General features: G+C 46.6%; 1 protein-coding gene across 1 annotated transcript in view; it reads right to left on the bottom strand.

Moving 5' to 3' along the window:
* LOC126162867 (DNA primase small subunit) overlaps positions 1-20,244 on the bottom strand; it is a 109,715-nt gene that overhangs the window by 84,887 nt on the left and 4,584 nt on the right. The window lies entirely within an intron of this gene.

Genomic DNA, 20,244 nt, shown 5'->3' with positions numbered 1-20,244 from the left:
ATGTTACCATATTTAGACTAATGGCAAATGGAGGTGGTGTATCTGCTGCAGAAGACAAGAAACTGAAATCCACTGAGGTAGAAATTGAAACTGCATGTGAGATTGATTGGGCAAGACTCGGTATCAGGAATGGGCATAAAATGATAATTGGATACTTTTATCGCCCACAAGACTCATTTCCTGATGTAACTGAAAACTTTAGATAAAACATCAGTTTGCTTGTACGTAAGTTCCCCAATCATACTGTAATTGAAGGTGGAGACTTCAATCATCCAACTATCACTTGGAAAAATCACAGTATTGTTAGTGGTGGGTGTGAAAAGACATCCTGTGAAATATTACTAAATGCCTTCTCTGAAAATTACCTAGAACAGATAGCTTAGAACCCCACTCATGATGTAAGTATATCGGATCCAATGGCAACAAATAGACCTGACCTTTAAGGATGTCCAGACAAACTAGTATCAGTGACCATGACATGGTTATGGCAAAAATATTTACCACAGTATAATGGATAACAGAAACAAATAGAAAGATATATATGTTCAGTAAACTAGATAAAAAAAATCAAAATTGTCATATCTCAATGAGGAATTTGAAACCTGCCGTGCACGGCAGGAGAATGTAGAGGAACTACGGCTCAATTTTCTGAGTGATGGCAGTTTGTCGTCTATTACTTCCAACCATTCGGGCTCCCACTTACGCATGATTCTTCTGTCAGATAATGAGGTGACAGTGTGAAAAGGTGCAGCACATTGATGTACAACAGCATCCCAACATGCTTCTTTGGATGCTTTGTCATTTTCCTGTATCTCAATTTGTCCAGGTATCTGGCAAAAGACCAAGGGGTTGTCATGGATGCAATGGATTGACTGGTCAAGTGGTTACATTTGGTGGACTGCTTGTAGTGCACTGAGCTACTCAGAACAAACAAGAAACATACTAATGTGATGCCTCTGAATCCGCTCCAGGGCCATCATAATGTCATAGAACTCTACATCTTAATTTATAAATTGTTCCAGAAGGCGCGCTTGGAGAATCCTCCCAAGGGAAACAGCTGGACAAGAGAGGCCATACCCTTGCTGGGATCCACTCATATCAACAATTATTAAACTGTGGTATGTACTTAAAAGAAAACAGAGTTGTACAAACATAATCTGCACTACAAATTTTCTTGCACTGTATTACAATGAAAATCACTTTGAGCCTCCGAAGATGCCATGGCAGAAATTTGTTCCGTACCTGACTGTGTATCCAGAGATCTGTTACATCCAGATCCCTGAGACAGTCATTAGCACATATCCTGAATGGCTTGTTTGCTTGGATCTGAAAAGTCTGTCGATATCTGAATGCCCTTATGATAGACATTGTCTAACATCTTGAGGTAGGAAATACGGGCTGATCCATAAAACATGCAGCTGTAATTTAACCATTATCTGATGAATGCCCTATAACGCTGCAGGAAGTGGGGCCAGTCAGCTCCCCATGACTTTCCGATAAGGCATTTCAAAGCATGCAATGATTTCATGCTGTTTTGTTCACAGGTCTTTCAAGTGTGGGAGCCGGGTTAATTTTGAGTCAAATTATAGGCCCAAAAGGCACACATTGTCCTTAAATTTCAAAATTGTGTGCTCCTTCATGAGCTCTGGTAGGTGAAAACTGCAAGCATGGTTAAAGTTGACACAAACAGTTTTCTCAAGTGAGAAACTAAAACCACTTTTATTGGCCAAGTTTCCAACCTCCTTATGATCAGCTGAAGTTGTCTTGTCATTGTTGTCATAAGACTGGAGGAAGACTAGAGATCTCAAAGTCACCCATGAACAAAGAACTTTTAACTGGGCTTCTGAATGTAGAAGAGATGCCAGTGATAGCAAATGCAAACATTGTGGCACTGAGTACACTGCCTTGGGGGTGCGGGGGAGGGGCATTCTCCACATTCTCCTGAGGGAAACAGTCACACAAGGAATCACCAATGCGAAAGTGAAAGGGCCTATCCTTGAGGAAAGACTGAATAACAATTGGTAGACTCCACAAATGATCTTTTATGTCCACGTGGTATCAAATATTTTTTCTACTCTCTTCTTCTTCTTTTAAAAAAATGAACCAACCAACTAAATGGTAGCTCTTGTATTTGCCACCTCCGGTAGAATTAAGTTGTAAATGTGGAATGGTAGTGCTGGAACCACATTGAGAGTGACACAGGTGACCCCAGAATTTGGGGGGCCAGATGAGGCTGCAAATAGCCATATGCTCGTGAGTCTTACCCACACGGCTGGTAAGGGCTACTCTGGTAGTTATTAGAGCTGACACAATCCTTGTCTGAGTTACATATGGGAATTAATATTATTTCCTTTCAAGCGACAGGGTACTGTCCGTCTGAAACAAGATAGGTGCTTGTCTTCGGCTCCAGGGCACTGAAGACAGCATGGCATAATGAATCCGATGTGGTCTCGGAGCAGTGTCTTTGCCTGCATACAGAACTGATTCCAATTCCCACATGGAGAATGTAAAATTGTAGACCAGCTCAATAACAGAAGAAGTGGAACCTCCTTGTCTCCACAGTCCTCAGGAACATCCATTCATTTTTTGCTTTCATTTCTGGTGATTGTTCTCCACAGCTAGAATGTTATCGTACTGTTCCTTCAGTCAGAATCCCAATGTCGGAGGAAGAGTTATTATCATCTGTTGCACAAAGCATTACAGTCAGGTTCCTCACAACAGAGGGTGTAAAATCATCGAAGTTTTGAAAAGACTTGCAGCACAGTTTGTGGCACTCAGGTGTACGCATGTCACAAACAGTTTTTATGAGAATGAGAAACAGTTGAGAATGCAGCTCACTGACCCAAGGACAAGCATGACCAGTGAGAATATTTGCTTTGTTAACCAGTTTATTGAAGAGGGCAGTCAAATAACAGTTGCTGAAATTGCTACTGAGGTTAGTATAAGCTACAAAGGTGCTCAGGCGATCATTACTGACAACCCTGGATTTGAGAAAGTGTCCACAAGATGGTGCCACATGTTCTCATTGCAGAGCACAAAAAATTAAGGAATGGTTCTGGACACACTAAAACATCCTCCCTACAGTCCAGGCTCATCACCTTGCAGTTTTCATTTGTTTGGACCACTAAAGAAAGCAGCTGGAGGACACAGATTTGACAATGATGGTACTGTTGTAGAGTTCGTGTGGAATTGGCTGCTGTCACAGAAAAATGAAATCAAGAAACTGCCTATCTGCTAGGAGAAATGTTCTTCCCATTCATGAGACTACATAGAAAAATAAGCTCAAGTGCATAAATTTTTCTGAAGCTTAAATACAACTATAAAAAAATTCCAGTTTATATTTGATTCACCATTGTAAAACTATGGATTAATTTGGTATGACTAATGTAGAGGTCATTTTCGATGGATGGTGGATTTTTTGGCTGCTGTACTCAGATGACACTATTGCTCCATTGTGAAAGGGAAACATCTTCTGGCAAAACATGGTAGAAGACCCTAAGTAGATGGAGTCTTTTGAGTCACATTCAAATGTTGTATCATCTGATTATGCATCAAATCAACACCTAAGGTCCTATTGTGTGACCAGTTAAGAGACTGAAGCAGTTCCCAATTAGTGGAAGGATCATTATATAACTCATCTTAATGGGGAAAAGGGGGGGGGGGGGGGCAGCAAAAGGATATGGGGATGTTTCCAACTTGTCTTTAATGCATACAAAAGGCAGGCTGGTGAAAAGAGGACACTGATACTGTCCCAAAGTGGGTCATCAGGTGTTCAGAGAGAACCAACGCGTTGGTAGGGGAGACCTGGTACAGTTTTTGATCTTTGGCAGCCCAGTGGCCTACAGAGTTTGGCCCACACCTGTGATGATGAAGCATACATTCCCAAGGAAGAGACAAAACACTTCCATCATTCCTTCTTACTGTATTTAGTTACATAGTGAGGCTTTGCCTGGAGAAGCTTAACTGTGATGAGGATAGGATGTGAAGAATGTCACTCGAGATGCTGCTGGGCCCTTCGTCATTTCTGAGTAGCTATTACAATGTCTTTGGTCCACCATGGTACCAGATCATAGTGGGGTGACCTGTAAAAATGGAATAGCATTTCCAGCACTGTGGGTGATCACCTCAGAGACATCTCTCACAATTTTGTTGAAGCTATCAGATGGGGAGTAGGCAAAGGTATACAATTGCCAGATGTCTTCTTCAGAGAGCCCAATGTGGCAACTGGTCTGTCTGGTGGTGATAAGAAAGTGACCGTATCACTTCAAAGAAGTCACTATCGCAAAGATCATCATGCAGTGGTGACTGTAACGAAGACAAAAGATTGGGGGAAGATAACATAATATTTGCAGTATCCTGGTGCAGTATCCGTGCATTATACAGCTGTACTGCACCGCATGCATAGACTGAGACTGGAAAGAAGCTGGTCAGTCAAAAGGACCTTACCAGATGAAATGTTACTTCAGCACAGAGGTTTGTGCACACTAAAATTCCCAAGCTGGAAAAAGGGAGGGAGGGGGGAGGGAGGGAGAAGAGCTTTTGAATTAATGTGACCATCTCAAGGGAAGTAAGTGCCCTGTCTGGAACAAAATAAGTGAAACAAATGGTGATCACTGTGGTAGTCTGTTCTTGCACCACTCTTGCTTCCAATGTGGTACAGAGAGGTATCCACCCACTGCTGATTTCTATGCAAACCAATGTATAGACCCCTCCCATGGCCAGTACAATTCCAAAAAAATGCATGACAATGACAAAAGTTGGATGGTTGTTTTATAGAGTAAAGAGACTAAACTGCATGTTCATCAGTCCCTTATTCCTTAGTCACACAGGTCTCAGTTTAAAACCATACCTCAAAAGAATCCTATCACTTAAAATCAGGGGAAGGAACAAAATGTGTAAAACTGTGTAATCACACTGAACAAGAAAACGAAAGTGGCAAGCTAAAATGGAAAACATTAACTAAAAAGAAAAAGCGGTGTAAGATATTAAAACAATATAGCTGATGGGCTGGGCCGGTTAGTTGCAAAAATAAAAAAGGATGAGCCAGTCTCTTTCCAACACACTAAAATCTCCACCCTAAAAACACAAGACAAGAGGAATACATAGGTGAAAAGATGAACACCAATGCAAACATACAGCACCAGAGGGAGCAAGGAAGAGTTAAAATGCAAGTAGGGTGAAGACCTGGGAGAGAAGACCAGATGCCGAGCTTTAGATCGAGTGGTAAAAACCTCCCTCTCGAATACATCTTAAAACTAGATCAGCTGTTGCAGCATTGTCACCTAACACCATGGGTAGAGCATCAGGAAGGTTAAAATTCTGCCTCAGAGCAGCTAAATGTGGACAGTCCAACAAGATGTCAACCACAATCAAGCGTGAACTACAGCAACACTGAGGCGGGCCCTCATGGTGTAGGAGGTGACACTGTGTCAGCCAAGAATGGCTGACGCAGATCCAGCAAAGGACAATGGAGTCATTGCAAGAGGCTTGCATGGAGGACCTCTGCACACTCATCATCTCCTTTATCATGCATAACTTATTTGACAAAGTCAGGTAGCACCATTCTGTATTCCAGAGCCCAAATATCTTGTGGCGTAATACCGATCGATGAACAGATTCCAGTATGACAATATCGAGACAGGGTTTACGAGTAGCTTTTTCGGCTAGCCTGTCAGCCAGTTCATTTCCTGAGATTCCAACATGTCCCGGAGTCCATACAAAGACCACTGCCCATCTTCATTGTTTGAGGATGTAAATGGACTCTTGGATGGCCATTACCAAAGGACGGTGAGGACAGCACTGGTCGAGAGCTTGTAAGATGCTCAAGGAGTTGTTACAAATGAGGAAGGATTACCCGGCACAGGAACAGATATGCTCAAGAGTGCGAGAGATGGCTACCAACTCTGCAGTGAAAACACTGCAGCCATCTGGCAACGAGCGATGGTCAGTATGTCCATAAGTGAACCCAACATAACCATCAGGCCATCAGTGTAAACTGCCTCTGAAGCCTGGGACACACCAAGAATAGAGAGAAACAGGTGGTGGCGGGCCACAGGATGAACTGAGTCTTTTGGGATTGTGAAAGGCCTTGACGAATCTGTGGTCAGGGTAGATGCCATGGAGGTGTACGTGAGTGGACCCGGAGGAGAGGTGGTAGAGGGAAAGACTCGAGTCAGTGAGAAGGGACAGGACATGGACTGTAATTGTAATCCTCAATTTGAGCTGTTGTTGTGGGAGATGGAGTGCCGTGTTAGGGAAAAGGAGATGGTAATTTGGATGTTTAGGTGAGCTGTGAACATGCGCAGTATGATTGGCAAGCAGTTATTGCCACTGATCTGCAACAGAAGAACCCCAGCTTCCACGAGTAGGCTGTTCATGGGTCTCATTTGAAAAGCTCCCATGACAAGCTGAACTTCACAGTGGTGTATAGGGTCCAGCATCCGCAATGCTGAGGGCAATGCTGAATCATACGCCAGTCTCCCACAGTCAACATGGGACTACACAAGAGCTACGTACAGCTGCAATGGTGTAGGCAGAGCCTGTACTCCAGTCGCTGTGACTCAAGCATCGAAGAATGTTAAGGTGCCGCCAGCACATTTGCTTAAGCTGACGAAGGTGGGAAAGCCAAGTTAAGTGGGAATCAAAAACCAGTCCTAAAAAGCGATAAGCCTCCACGACATTATGGAGACGAACGATAGGATATAGGGGGAACTGTCTGAAGCACCAACTCTAACTCTGAAGGTGCAGAACAAGTTGTGGGTGCAGGTAAACCATACAATGGCGACAGAAGTGCATGACACAGGTCTTGGCAGCTGAAAACTGAAAGCCGTGGGTGAGGGCCCATGACAGTGCTTTTTGTATGGCTCCCTGCAGTCAATGTTCAGCCACATCAATAATAGATGAGCAAAAGGAAATACTAAAGTCACTGCATATAAGAAGGGTGATACTCCAAGCCCCTCAGCTGCTGCAATACCATTTGATGGCCACTAAAAAGAGTGGGATACTCGGTACAGAGAACTATGGGACCCCATTGTTTTTAGATATAGAGGGAACCGTGTGAAGCACCCACTCTAACTTCGAAGGTGCGGAACAACAAAAAGTTCTGTATAAAAATCGGGAGCATGCCCTAGAGATTCCACTTGTGCAATGTAGCAAGGGTGTGGTGTTGCCAAGTGGCCTCATAGGTTTTCATCAAGTCAAAAAAGACAGCAATAAGGTGATGACGACAGGAAATGGCCATTCGGATGGCAGATTCCAGGTGTACCAAGTTGTCAGTGGTGGAGCAACCTTGGCAAAACAGACCTGGGACAAAGCCAGAAGGCCCCATGACTCAAGGAGCCAACACAACTTCTGGCTCACTATATGTTCGGCCAGATTGCACAGATCATTGGTGAAGCTAACAGGACAATAGCTATCCGTACCTAGTGGGCTCTTACCAGGTTTTAGCACTGGAACAAAGATACTTTCTCGCCACTGCGACTGGAATTTGCCATCGCTCCAGATGCAGTTGAAGACAGCAAGGAGGTAGTGCTGGTAATCCACTGAGAGATGTATAATCATTTGGATTGATTGGATTGTTTTATTTTAGGGTGCAAAAACAACTGGGGTCATACGCACCCAAGTCAAAACTATAGAACATGAAGACAGAGAGGAGTTAAAAAACGAATACACAATGGTCCCAATCAACATAAGAGAAGACAATTAAAAACCAGGACGTGGAGAAATGGCTATAAAATACACCATAGAGAAATGGAGTTCCAGAACTAAAAATTAAATGGTTTTCGCTATGTTGCTATTATGGATACAAAGTAAAACGTGGTTGACAGCCTGCACGTCATTCGCTAAAACAGCCAGTAACTCAGATGGCAAACTCAAGTGGGAACGTAAACAGTTAAAACGTGGGCATTCCATCAGGAAATGGCGGGCAGTTAAAACTTGGGCACAATTTGCACAAAGTGGTGGGGGAGCACCAGTTAAAAAATGACAATGGCTAAAAAGGCAGTCCGAAATACGCAACCCAGTTAAAATGACCTCCTCCCGGCGGGAGGGATGAGAGGAGGTCAGCGAAGCCACTGGGAGAGGCTTAATGATCTGGAGCTTATTTCCATGACGGGAGGACCAATGGTGTTGCCAACATGACACCACCTCCTGACAGACAGCAATACAGATATCATCAGAGGGAATACAGGAACTAGTGGGCTGAGGTAAGAGGATTGCAGCCTTGGCAGCAGTGTCAGCAGCCTCATATCCTGGCAGACCAACATGACCAGGAACCCACATAAACATCACAGTGGCTCCATCAAGATTGGGCAAGTGACAGTTTTCCTGGACCCATTGCACTAAGGGAAGGGCGGTGTACAACGCACGGAGACTTTGGAGAGCGCTGAGCAAGTCTGAGCAGAGGACACAATTGAAAAGCCTGTGTCGCCGAATGTACTCCATGGCCTGATACAGGGCGAAGAGCTCTGCTGTAAATACTGAGCAGTGTGCTGGAAGCCGATACTGAAAAATGTTGCCGCAGATGACGAAGGAACACCTGACACCGTGGTCAGTACGAGAGAAATAAGTGTACACAAAGATACCATCACAAAGTTCCATGTGAAGGTCATGAAACTGAAGGTGATAGAGTGAGGTTGGCTGCTTGGTTTAAAAGAGCGGGGGGAAGGGACCAAACTGTCAGGTCATCGGTCCCTTGTTCCCGGTAAAATAATTACACAGGGGAAAGAAGAAAAGAAAGAAGATGTACAGCACGATAACAGGAGAAAGGCAGAAGAATGACAGTAGGATGACCAACAATAGCATGGACAAAACAGGAAAACCACAGAGAGAAGCACGAAACAGGTAGAAAGGGCAAAAACAAGAGAGCAGATGACCGTGGCTGGCCGACCATGAGAATAAAGAGGAAAAGCCAGCCACTCTGCAACACATTTAAACATCCACCCTAAACGCATTAGAGTGGAGAACACAAAGGGACAAAGGACATGTGCTAAAACTTATATAGCATGGTAATACCAACCATCACATATAAAATGTAAAACTAAATTAGCTCATGAAGTGTTGTCAGCTAAAATTAATGGCAACGAGTCTGGTAACTGAAGAGTCTGTCGCAGGGCAGCAAAAGGACAGCTCACCAAGATATGGGCCACTGTCAGCTGGGTGCCGCACCAACACTGAGGTCATCATGACGCAAGAGGTGGCTGTCTCCCACCCAAGCATGGCCAATGCAGAGCCAACAGAGAACCACAGAGTCCCTGTGAGAGGCCCACATAGAGGACTGCCATAGAGGACTGCCCCATAGTCATCTTAATGGTACGCAATTTGTTGTGCATGCTGAGGTTATGCCATTTCATCTCCCAAAGCCACAAAACCTTGCAGCATAGTACTGAATGCAGGTCAGTTGCGGTTTCCGTGTAACCTGTTTGGTCAGCCTGTCGACAAGTTCGTTGCCTGGGATTCTGACGTGACTTGGGGTCCAGACAAACATCACTGAACGACTGGACCATTCCAGGGCATAGATAAGACTCCTGGGATGGTCGCTACCAAAGGATGACGATTTGTCCTCAATGGACATATGCAAAGCCAATGTGACCATCAGCCATCAAGCCGTCGGTGTAAAACACTTCGTGGCCTCGGTAAATGTCAAGAATCGAGAGCAAGTGGCTGCGGAGAGCCCAGGGGTTAACTGAGTTCTTAAGGTCATGTGAAAGGTCCAGACGAAGCCATGGCCTTAAGATAAAGTTCTGGTTCTGGATGAACTGTATAACGCCGACAAAAGTACATAACACACAACTTTGCGGCTGAAAGCTGGAAACCATGGGTTAGAACCCATCACTAGACCTTGTGGATGGCTCCCTGTAGGTGCTGCTCAGCAACACCAGTACTGGTGGTGTACACCATGGAGGTGTACATGAATGGACCTCAAGTACAGGTGGTAAAGGCAAGGACTCCAGTTCGGAAAGAAGGGGTCGGACACGAACTGCAATTGGAAGCCCTGACCTGAGCCACTGATATGGGAGATGAACCACCTTGGGTGGGAAAAGGAGACCGTGATTCGGATGTGCAGGAGAACAACGAATGTGCGCAATGTAACTGGCCAGCAGCTGTGCATGCCTAACCTGCAATGGAGGGACCCCGGCCTCCACAAGGACGCTGGTCACTGGACTCGTCCTAAAAGCTGCTGTCACAAGGCAAACGCCACAGTGGTGCACCGGGTCAAGTAAACACAATGCTAAGTGTGCCGCTGAACCATAAACCAGACTCCCATAGTCAAGAGGCGATTGAACAAGGGCTCTGTATAACTGCAGCAGCATGGAGCGATCTGCGCCCCAGTTGGTGTTGCTCAGGCAGCAGAGAGCACTGAGGTGCTGCCAACACTCCCACTTAAGCTGATGAAGGTGAGGAAGCCAAGTCAATCGGGCATCGAAAACCAGTCCTAAGAATGAGTGGATCATCATTAAGATAAAGTTCTGGTTCTGGATGAACTGTATAACGCCGACAAAAGTACATAACACACAACTTTGCGGCTGAAAGCTGGAAACCATGGGTTAGAACCCATCACTAGACCTTGTGGATGGCTCCCTGTAGGTGCTGCTCAGCAACACCAGTACTGGTGGAGCACTACAAAATGCAGAAGTCCTCTGTATACAGAGAAGGTGAGACGGATGGCCCTACAGCTACTGCTAGACCATTAATGGCCACTAAAAAATAGAGAGACACTCAATACAGAGTTGTGCGGGACCCCATTCTCCTGGATATGGGGGGAACTATGGGAGGCACTGACTTGGACATGGAAAGTACAAAGCGACAGGAAATTTTGGATGAAAATCGGGAGCAAGCCTCGGAGACCCCAATCGTGTAATGTGGCAAGGATATGACGTCGCCAGGTGGTGTCATGGCAACCAGGTGTTGGCGTCTGGAAAAGGCTGTTCAAATGGCAGACTCGAGGGACACAAGATTATCAGTGGTAGAGCGATCCTGGCAGAAACCACCCTGACATGGAGCCAGTAGGCCACGTGACTCCAAGACCCACCCCAACCGCCGACACACCATACATTCCAGCAGCTTACAAAGAACACTGGTGAGGCTGATGGGCCGAGAGCTATCCACATCAAGTGGGTTTTTACTGGGTTTGAGTACCGCAATGATGGTGCTCTCCCGCCACTGCAATGGAAAAATGCCATGACACCAGATCTGGTTGGAGATGACAAGGAGATGTTGCTTGTAGTCAGATGAGAGATGTTTAATCACCTGACTGTGGATCCAATCTGGCCCAGGAGCCGTGTCGAGGCAATATGCAAGGGCACTGAGGAGCTCCCACTATGTTAATGGGGCATTATAGGATTCACTGTGGCGGGTAGTGAACGAGAGCACTTTCCCTTCCAGCCGCCATTTGAGAGTGCGACAGACTGGGGGGTAATTCTCCGATGCAGAGGCTCGAGCATAGTGCTCAGCAAAGTGCTCGGCAATTGCGTTTGCTTCGGTAGATAACATGCTATTTATGTTAACACCAGGAACACCTGTTGGGCTCTGGTACCCGAAAAAATTTTTGATCTTTGCCCAGACTTAGGAAGGTGACGTATGGCACCCAATGGTCAAGACATATCTCTCCCAACACTCCTGCTTCCATCATTTGATAAGTCGGCGAATGCAGGCACAGAGCCATGTAAAGGCCATGAGGTTCTCCAGGGAAGGGTGCTGCTTATGCCGCTGTAGATCTTGCCAACACTCCTTAATTGCTTCAGTGACTTCCGGTGACCACCAAGAGACTGCCTTTCGCCGGGGACACCCTAAAGAACAAGGGACCAGATTTTCTGCCACAGAAATGATTGTTGTTGTCACCTGCTCAACCATAACATCGATGTTACTGTGTGAGGGAGATTCAACAGTGACAGCAGTGTTGAAAGTTTCCCAGTCCGCCTTGTTTAAAGCCCATCTGGGCAGGTGTCTGTGGGCCTGACACTGGGGCAGTGATAGGACGATGTGGAAGTGGTCACTATCACACAGGTCGTCATGTGCTCTCCAGTGGACAGATGGGAGAAGTCCTGGGCTGCAAACTGATAAATCAATGGCCGAGTAACTACCATGAGCCACACTGAAATGTGTGGCGGCCCCAGTATTTAACAGGCAGAGGTCAAACTGAGACACTAAAGCTTCGACATCTCTGCCTCAGCCAGTAAGCATTGGCGCCACCCCACAAGGGGTTATGGGCATTAATATCTGCCAAAAGTAGGAAAGGTTAAGGGAGTTGATCAATCAGTGCAGTTAATACATTCAGGGATACTGCACCATCTGGAGGACGATATACATTGCAGACAGTTATTTCCTGCGTCATCCTTATTCTGACAGCCACAGCTTCAAGAGGGATTTGAAGAGGACACAGTTTCACTACAGACGGAGTTTAGGACATAAACGCAAACTTCCACCTGACACTCTATTATAGTCGCTATGGTTCCTGTAGTATCCCTTACAGCCACAGAGGGGTCCAAATTGCCGGGAACCATGTTTCCTGGAGGGCAATGCAGAAAGCAGGTGTAAAGCTGAACAGTTGCCATAGCTCAACCAGGCGGTGGAAAAAACCGCTACAATTCCACTGGAGGATGACATCGTCTTGAGACTGGGAAGGCATGGAACACTCAATGAGGCAGTTTACACCTCAGGATCACCTGCTGCCACTGACGTCTTGCCTGAGCAGTCTATCTCCATTGTCTCAGAGTCTGGCAAGATCTAGGTCCTCATCAGACACTAGAATCTCCACCCCATCCGCAAATGCAGAGCTTGTAGGTAGCAGTGGTGTGAGTGCCGAAGAAAATTTATGCTTCTCTGGTTCAGAAATGGGGACTGATATCCCTGATGGTTGGGAGGGGGGAGGGGTAGGGGGGGTGTTGCTTTCAAAGTGGGTGGTGCGGGAGCAACAGGGAGGGAAACACCCCCGTCAACATAAAGGGGGCAGGTGTAGTCTTCTGGTTCTCAGAGGTGTCAGGAATGAGAGGAACTGATGGGGTGACAACTGTTCTCGTAGCAGCAGCTTAAGGGGAGGTCATAGTCACAGGATGTAGGTGCTGAAATTTAGTCTTAGCCTTAGTGTAGGTCAGTCAGTCCAGGGTCTTATACTCCATGATTTTCCTCTCTTTCTGTAAAATCCTGCAGTCTGGCAAGCAAGTAAAATGATGCTCTCTGCAGTTGACACAGGTCAGAGGCGCGGCAAATGGAGTATTGGGATGTGATGGATGTCAACAATCTCGACATGTGATGCTGAAAGTATAACGGGAAGACATATGGCCGAACTTCCAGCACTTAAAGCACCGCATTGGGGGAGGGATATATGGCTTGACATCACAAGTGGTAGACCATCACCTTTACCTTCTAGGGCAATGTGTCACCCTCAAAGGCCAAGATGAAGGCACTGGTGGCAACCCAATTATCCCTCAGACCCCGATGGACACGCCAGACGAAATGAACACTTCACCGCTCTAAATTGGCATACAGCTCGTAATCAGACTGCAAAAGAAGGTCCCTGTGGAATATAATACCCTTGACCACATTATGGGACATGATGGTCACAGAAACATCCCCCAACTTGTCACAAACGAGTAATGCCCGTGACTGGGCAGAGGATGCTGTTTTTATCAAGACTGACCCAGAGCGCATTTGGACAAGTCCTCCACCTCCCCAAACTTGTCCACCAAATGCTCCACAAAAAACTGAGGCTTCGTGGATATGAAAGATTCCCCATCACCTCTCGTACATACGAGGTGCTGGGGTGAATAAGGTTCACTGCCATTGCCGGGAGTCCCAATGCCCCAGGGAGATGGTCATCTACTCCATGGCATACATGGGGAGTTAATGGTGCAGGCATCAGCAGAGCGATCCCTGTGTTGTCAGGGGGCTACAACAACAGGGTACATGGTGGCCCCACCACAACAGACTGGTTACCGTGCTGGATATGAGATGCTAAGAAGTCCATGGTCACTGTCGGCGCAGAAGGCGACACTGCATAGTGCATTGGGGAAAATGCACCCAGGAAGGTGTCCTCGCCCAAGAGATGGAGAATGAGTGGGACTGCAATGTGATGACGAGAAAGTGGCTAAAGACCTCAATGCACAATGGACACAATGCACCATATAAGGCGCCCCTCCTCAATTGGCTCGCTCTTCGGGAAAATTTAGAAAGATGGAGGTCAAACTCGACAGGGGACCATCATATAAGGCCGAAACGTATGAGACTCCTTTTAGTAGCATCTTACGAGATGCAGGAATATCCTGGGCCTATTCTAACCCACAGACCATCAGGGGGAAATAGAGCAAAACTGGAGTAGTAACATTAGGAAGCAAATGAAGGCCAAGGTGAACACGAGCTGCCACACAAGGCTAAGGTGGTGAAGGGTTCATACCCACTGGGAAAGATGCTAGTAGTGTGAAGTTAAGCCGCTGGACAAGAGCCAAAACCAGACTCCAGGAGGTAACAGAGAAGAGGGACATGCCCCATACTGGCTATCAAAGGAGTCAGCGAAGAAGGATGCATAGGATGGGTGGCCACGCGTGGCAGACACACGGAATGCATACCTGCTGAGGAGAAATTCACGGTGGCAGGACAGTGGTAGTTCAGCAGTTTCGGCAAACAGGCTCTCAACTGGGCTAGTGTAAAAGGCGGCAGTGGCCAAACGGATGCCACAATGGTGGACAGTGTTAAGACGGCGTAAGAGGGACGGACATGCAGATGCATATACAAAGCCCATAATCTAGTTTCGAATGGACAAGGGAGCAGTACAAACGGAGGAGGGTGGTTCAATCAGCACCCCAGGATGTACCATTGAGGGCACATAGGACATTGAGGGACCGCATACAGCGACTGCCAGATAAGACACATGGGAGGACCAAGAGAGTTTCCTATCGAGCAGGAGCCCCATGAATTTCACAGTTTCAATGAATGGAAGAGCAACAGGCCCAAGATGTAAATATGGTGGGAGAAACCAATTGTGCCACCAGAAATTCATACAAATGGTTTTGTCAGTGGAAAAACAAAAGCCATTGTTGATCCTTCATGAGTAAAGACGACTGAGACACTGCTGAAGACATTGGTCAATGAGACAGGTCCATGAAGAACTGCCATAGATGGAAAAATCGTCAACAAAAAGGGAACCGGAGATGCCCAGCGGGAGATATGCCATTATAGGGTTAAGGTGATAGCAAAGAGGATGACGCCACAGGACGGAAACCTGAGGCACACAGTTTTCCTGGATAAATGTGCCAGACAAGGCAGAACCCACACACGCCTTGAAAACTCGATCTTTTAAACATTCCTCATGGAAATGGGGCAGGCGCCCATGGAAGCCCCACATGTAGAAAGTACGGAGGACACCAGTTCTCCAGCAGGTGTTGTTGGCCTTCTCCAAATCGCAAAACACAGCTACAGTCTTGGATCTCCACAGAAAACCATTCATGATGTAGGTGGACGAAGTGAGAAGATGGGAAACTGCAGAACAGCGCACTCGAAATCAACACTGTGCAGTGGTTAGTAAATTGCAAAACTCGAGCCACCATACCAGCTGGCATGAATCATACCTTCCATCACCCTGCAAACACAACTGGTGAGAGATGGGGCAGAACCTAGAAGGAAGGTGTTTGTCCTTACTGGGCATGACAGTGGCTTCACACCAGCATCTGGGAAACATGCACCCTGCTCAGATGCGGCTATGAGTATGAAGCAGAAAGCGCTTTCCCGCAAGAGAAAGGTACTGAAACATCTGAATGTGAACAGCGTCTGGCCTTGAGGTGGAGGATCGGGATGAACTGAGAGCATGATCAAGCTAGATCATGGTTTCAGTTCACTCCGATTCTCCACCCTCATAGTAAAGGCGGCATTGTAGCATTCATGATTCTGAGAAGCAAGGGTATCACTTGAGCCTCCTCTGCTTGTTTCCGATGGAGGAAGTCAGTGTGATAGTGGGAATAACTCGAAATTTCTGAGAAATGGCAGCCCAAGGTGTTGGAGATAGCAACAGGATCCACGATGACATTGTCTGCTACTGTCAGGCCAGCAATTGGGGAATGGATCTTGGTCCCAGAGAGCAGTCAGAGTTTGGCTCATACGACAGAGGAAGGGGTGGAACTGTTAATAGAACTAGTGTGCGAAATCCAGCTAGCTTTTTTGTTATCCCGAAGAAAGTGACAACACTGTACACGCATCTGTTTAAAATGAATGCAGTTTGCAATCATAGGATGATGGTTAAAAACGCAGAGGGCATGCCTCTGTGAGCGAATTGTGTCGCGGCTTGCCCCAGTCAACCAAGGAACTAGGACATGGCTTGGTAAAGACGAATTGTGAGGAATGAAACGTTCTGCAGTGCTAAGGATAACATTTGTAAGATATTCCACTTGGTCACCCACAACTGGGAAAATCTTGTTCTTCAAAGGTTGCCAGGGAGGAATAAAGCTACCAGTCAGCCTTTGTAAGCTGCCATGCGGGTGTTTATGCAGTGGGTAGGAGTCAGCAAGCGGATAGCACATGGGAAATGGTCACTCAAGTAGGTGTCAGTAAGAACGGACCACTCAAGACAATGGGCAAGCTGGGTAGTGCAGAAGGATAAGTCCAAATGGGAATAGGTGTGCAAGGAGTCGGAAAGGAATATGGGTATTCCTGTGTTAAGGCAGAAAATTTAAGTTCATAAAGAAGGTCAGCCAGGAGGGCACCTCTCGGACAGGTTTGGGAGAACTCCAAAGGGGATGGTGTGCGTTGAAATCACCGAGCAGCAGAAATGGGTGAGGTAACTGCCCAATAAGCTGGAAGAAGTCTGCCTTGGTGACATCGAATGACGGATGGATATAAATAGTACAAAGAGGAAACGTCAGGTGAGGAAGGAAAAGGCAAACTGCAACGGCTTGAAGATGTGTTGTCAGGGAGATGGATTGACTATGAACATCATCCCATATGAGCAGCATGACTCTCCACCCTGAGATGGAATGCCGACCTCAGGGAGGAGGTCAAAATGGACTGCGTAGAAATGCAAATGCTTGAAGCATTTGTGAGGATGCAGTTATGTTTCCTGAAGGTAGAGTGCAAGGGGATGTTGTGAGTCTAAAAGCAGCCGTAAATTCTCTTTGTTGGAACAAAGGCATTGAACATTCCATTGGAGGAGCATCATGATAAGGAAAAAATGAAGGGCTGTCACCTCAGTGGCTGCCTAGTGCCAGCCTACAAAGACTTTCTCCTACGGACACACAGGGCAGGAGGATCCTACTCCTTGAGGTCCACAGAAGCATTGGCTTTCTTGTTCTGTCGGTCTGTGGCACACCATCGAAGAGGATTTTCGAGTTGGCGAAGGAGACAACCATCTGCCTTTGTTGGACTTCTTCGAGCCTTTCTGGTTAGCAGAGGAAAACTCGGGTGTTGGTTGACTGGAGGGACCTAGGAAGTCTTCACTGCAGTACTCCCACTGTCCTTTCCGACATGCCAGTTGTGTAGCTGGTGACATCGCCCATTGAAGCAAGAGTTTGATGGCTTGTTGCACAGGTGGATGAGGGGACGGCAATATTACCTTGACACTGTGTGATTTCACAAGCTCAGAGCTGAATTTGAGGTCACACGTCAGCGTGGCAATGTCCTTCATGGAGCAAGATGTAGCAAGAACAGTACAATAAGTGCCAGACGGTAGAATGCAAAGTTTATGACTAGCCAATAACTTGCGAGCGACCATGTAAGGAAATTTTTCTTTTACACTGATCTCCTGGACAGTCCGCTCATTGAGATACATGGGGCAATCTCGAGAGGCGGCGGCATGGCCGCCTTTGCAGTTGATACAGCGGGGAGAAGGAGGCAGGCAATCGCCCTCGTGTGCATCCCTACCGCAGGTTATACATTTGACTGGGTGTCAACAAGACATTCAAGTGTGGTTGAAATGATATCACTGGTAGCAGCATATGTACGGTCGGCTTGTGATAGTTTCATAGCCTGTTTTGATCTTGGACGGAAATACCACTCTATCAAAGAAGGGAAAAAGATTGTGTGTAAGCACTAAGGAGGAATCTACCTTTTTCATCACCAGATGGACTACAATGACACCCTAATTAGAGAGTTATGATTGGAGTTTGTCCTTAAACAGACCGTTAAGGAGCCTAGTGTAAATAACACCAATGGAAGAATTCAGAGTTCTATGGGGCTTGACATGAACAGGATGGCCGTGGAGAAGTGAAGCAGCAAGCAATTGTTGTGCTTAAGAAGTAAAGTGCGATTCCATAAATACAAGCAGGATTTCACAGCCCTGCATTTGCATCAACACCTTTGTGGGTAATTAATGGATTTACTGTTGCGGAAGACTGACCATCTTCACTACATGCAACCACGAGGAACCTTGGCGCACCTGGAAGGGTCTTTGAATCATTAGCCTCATTCCGTTTATGTTTTGTAGACATTGATTGTGAAGATGATTGGCTTATTGTGAGAAAATCCCCCACGATTGCCAGCTTCTCCGATGGCTTGCTCCTTCCAACTGGAAGCCCCCTTCACAAGAGGGCATACCCATCATAGGTGATTGTTCACACCTCAGGTCACACCTCCCGAACATCTGACAGAGGGACCAATCGGCAATTTGGGAAGGTAGCAGCTCAGGCAATCATCGCTCCCTGGGCCTGGCCTGTACTGGGGGTACATGCAAACCCTACCTGTTGACCTGGGGCTGGGAATTCCGCATTACCCAGTTACCTGTTATGCATCTGACATGTGGGCCAGCCTTCAGGAGCACAGAGGGAGGAAGAAGAAAAAGGGGAACCTCAAACGCCGAAGCGGAGAAGAACCTAAACAAAAACAATGGTGAGACTGTTCTTAAGTCAGCAACAGACAATGTGGAACATTCTCAATAATGCCCCAGACATGTTCCCCAAGGGAGGGGAAAAAATATAGCAAGAGGACAGACATGCAGCATGGAAGGGAAAAGATGCTGCAAAGGCTGGGGCCCCATGGTAACCAAGCACGAACCCACCAAAGAGTGGCAAGCCCTCTGTGGTGGGTAATCATTGATGATGGATGCAGTCTGGCCCAGGGTTAGTGCGAGGACAATGGGCAAGTGCACTGAGAAATTCCCACTTACTGAATGGAACATTATATGGCTCAGGGTGACATGTTGTAAAAGACAGGTGTTGTCATTCCAGCAGCTGTTTTATGGTATGAAAGGCAGGGTGGTAATTCTCAGATGCAGAAGTTCAAGTATAATATGTGGCAAAATGCTCTGTGATTGCACCTGAGTCAGTATATAGAGCTCCATGTGTGAAAATCCCAGGTATACCGGCAGGGATCTGATATCAGTAAAGGCGCCTGTGCTTAGTCCAAACCTGGGGAGGAGGTTTGTGTTCCAATGGTGGAGATGCACCATTCCCGGCACTCCTGCTTCCGTCTTTTGATGAGCTGACGGACCTGGGCAGCACAGAGTCATTTGAAGGCAATGAGATGCGCCACTGATGGGTGCCTCTTATGAAATTGTATGGCTCACCTACAATTCCTAATGGCCACAGTGATTTCCAGTAACCACCACTATACTGTCTTCTGCCAGGTGCAACTTGAAGAAAAAGGGAATGCCGATTCAACTACAGAAACAATGGTGGTAGTGACATTCTGGATCACCACATCATGGAGATCCAATAGTGGTAGCAGAGTTGAGAGTGCTCCAGTCAAGCCCATCTGGGCAAGCATCCATGCAAGTGATGTCAGGGAAGGGGCAGGAAGAGTAGAAAGTGGTCACTAGCACACAAGTCATCATGAGGTCTCCAGTGGATAGACAATAGAAGGCTTGGACTGCAAACTGAGAGATCATTGCAAGTATGTGCCATGTGCCTCACTGAAATGAATGGGGGCAACTGTATTTAGGAGGCGAAGGTCAAGTTGTGTTAGAATATTCTCCAAATCTTCTCCATGGCCAGTGATCTTGGTTCCCCTCCACAAAGGGTTATGGGTGTTGAAATCACCCAGAGGTAGAAAAAGTGGGGGGAGTTGAGAAATTAGTCCAGCCAATACATGTTGTGGTACTTCACGACCTGGAGGAAGGTAGATGCTGCAGATGGTAATTTCCTATGTTGTCCTCACCCTGACGGCCACAGTTTCTAAAGGTGTTTGATGGGGCACAGGTTTGCTATATACAGAGGTAAGGACATATATACATACTCCTCCCAACATTCTGTTACAGTCATTATGATTTTTGTAACGACCCCGATAGCCATGAAGGGCAAGGGTCCACATTGCTGGAAACCAGGTTTCCTG

The sequence above is a fragment of the Schistocerca cancellata genome, chromosome 1, assembly GCF_023864275.1.
Source record: "Schistocerca cancellata isolate TAMUIC-IGC-003103 chromosome 1, iqSchCanc2.1, whole genome shotgun sequence".
Lineage (NCBI taxonomy): Eukaryota > Metazoa > Arthropoda > Insecta > Orthoptera > Acrididae > Schistocerca > Schistocerca cancellata.
This window is presented reverse-complemented; position numbering and strand designations above follow the sequence as displayed.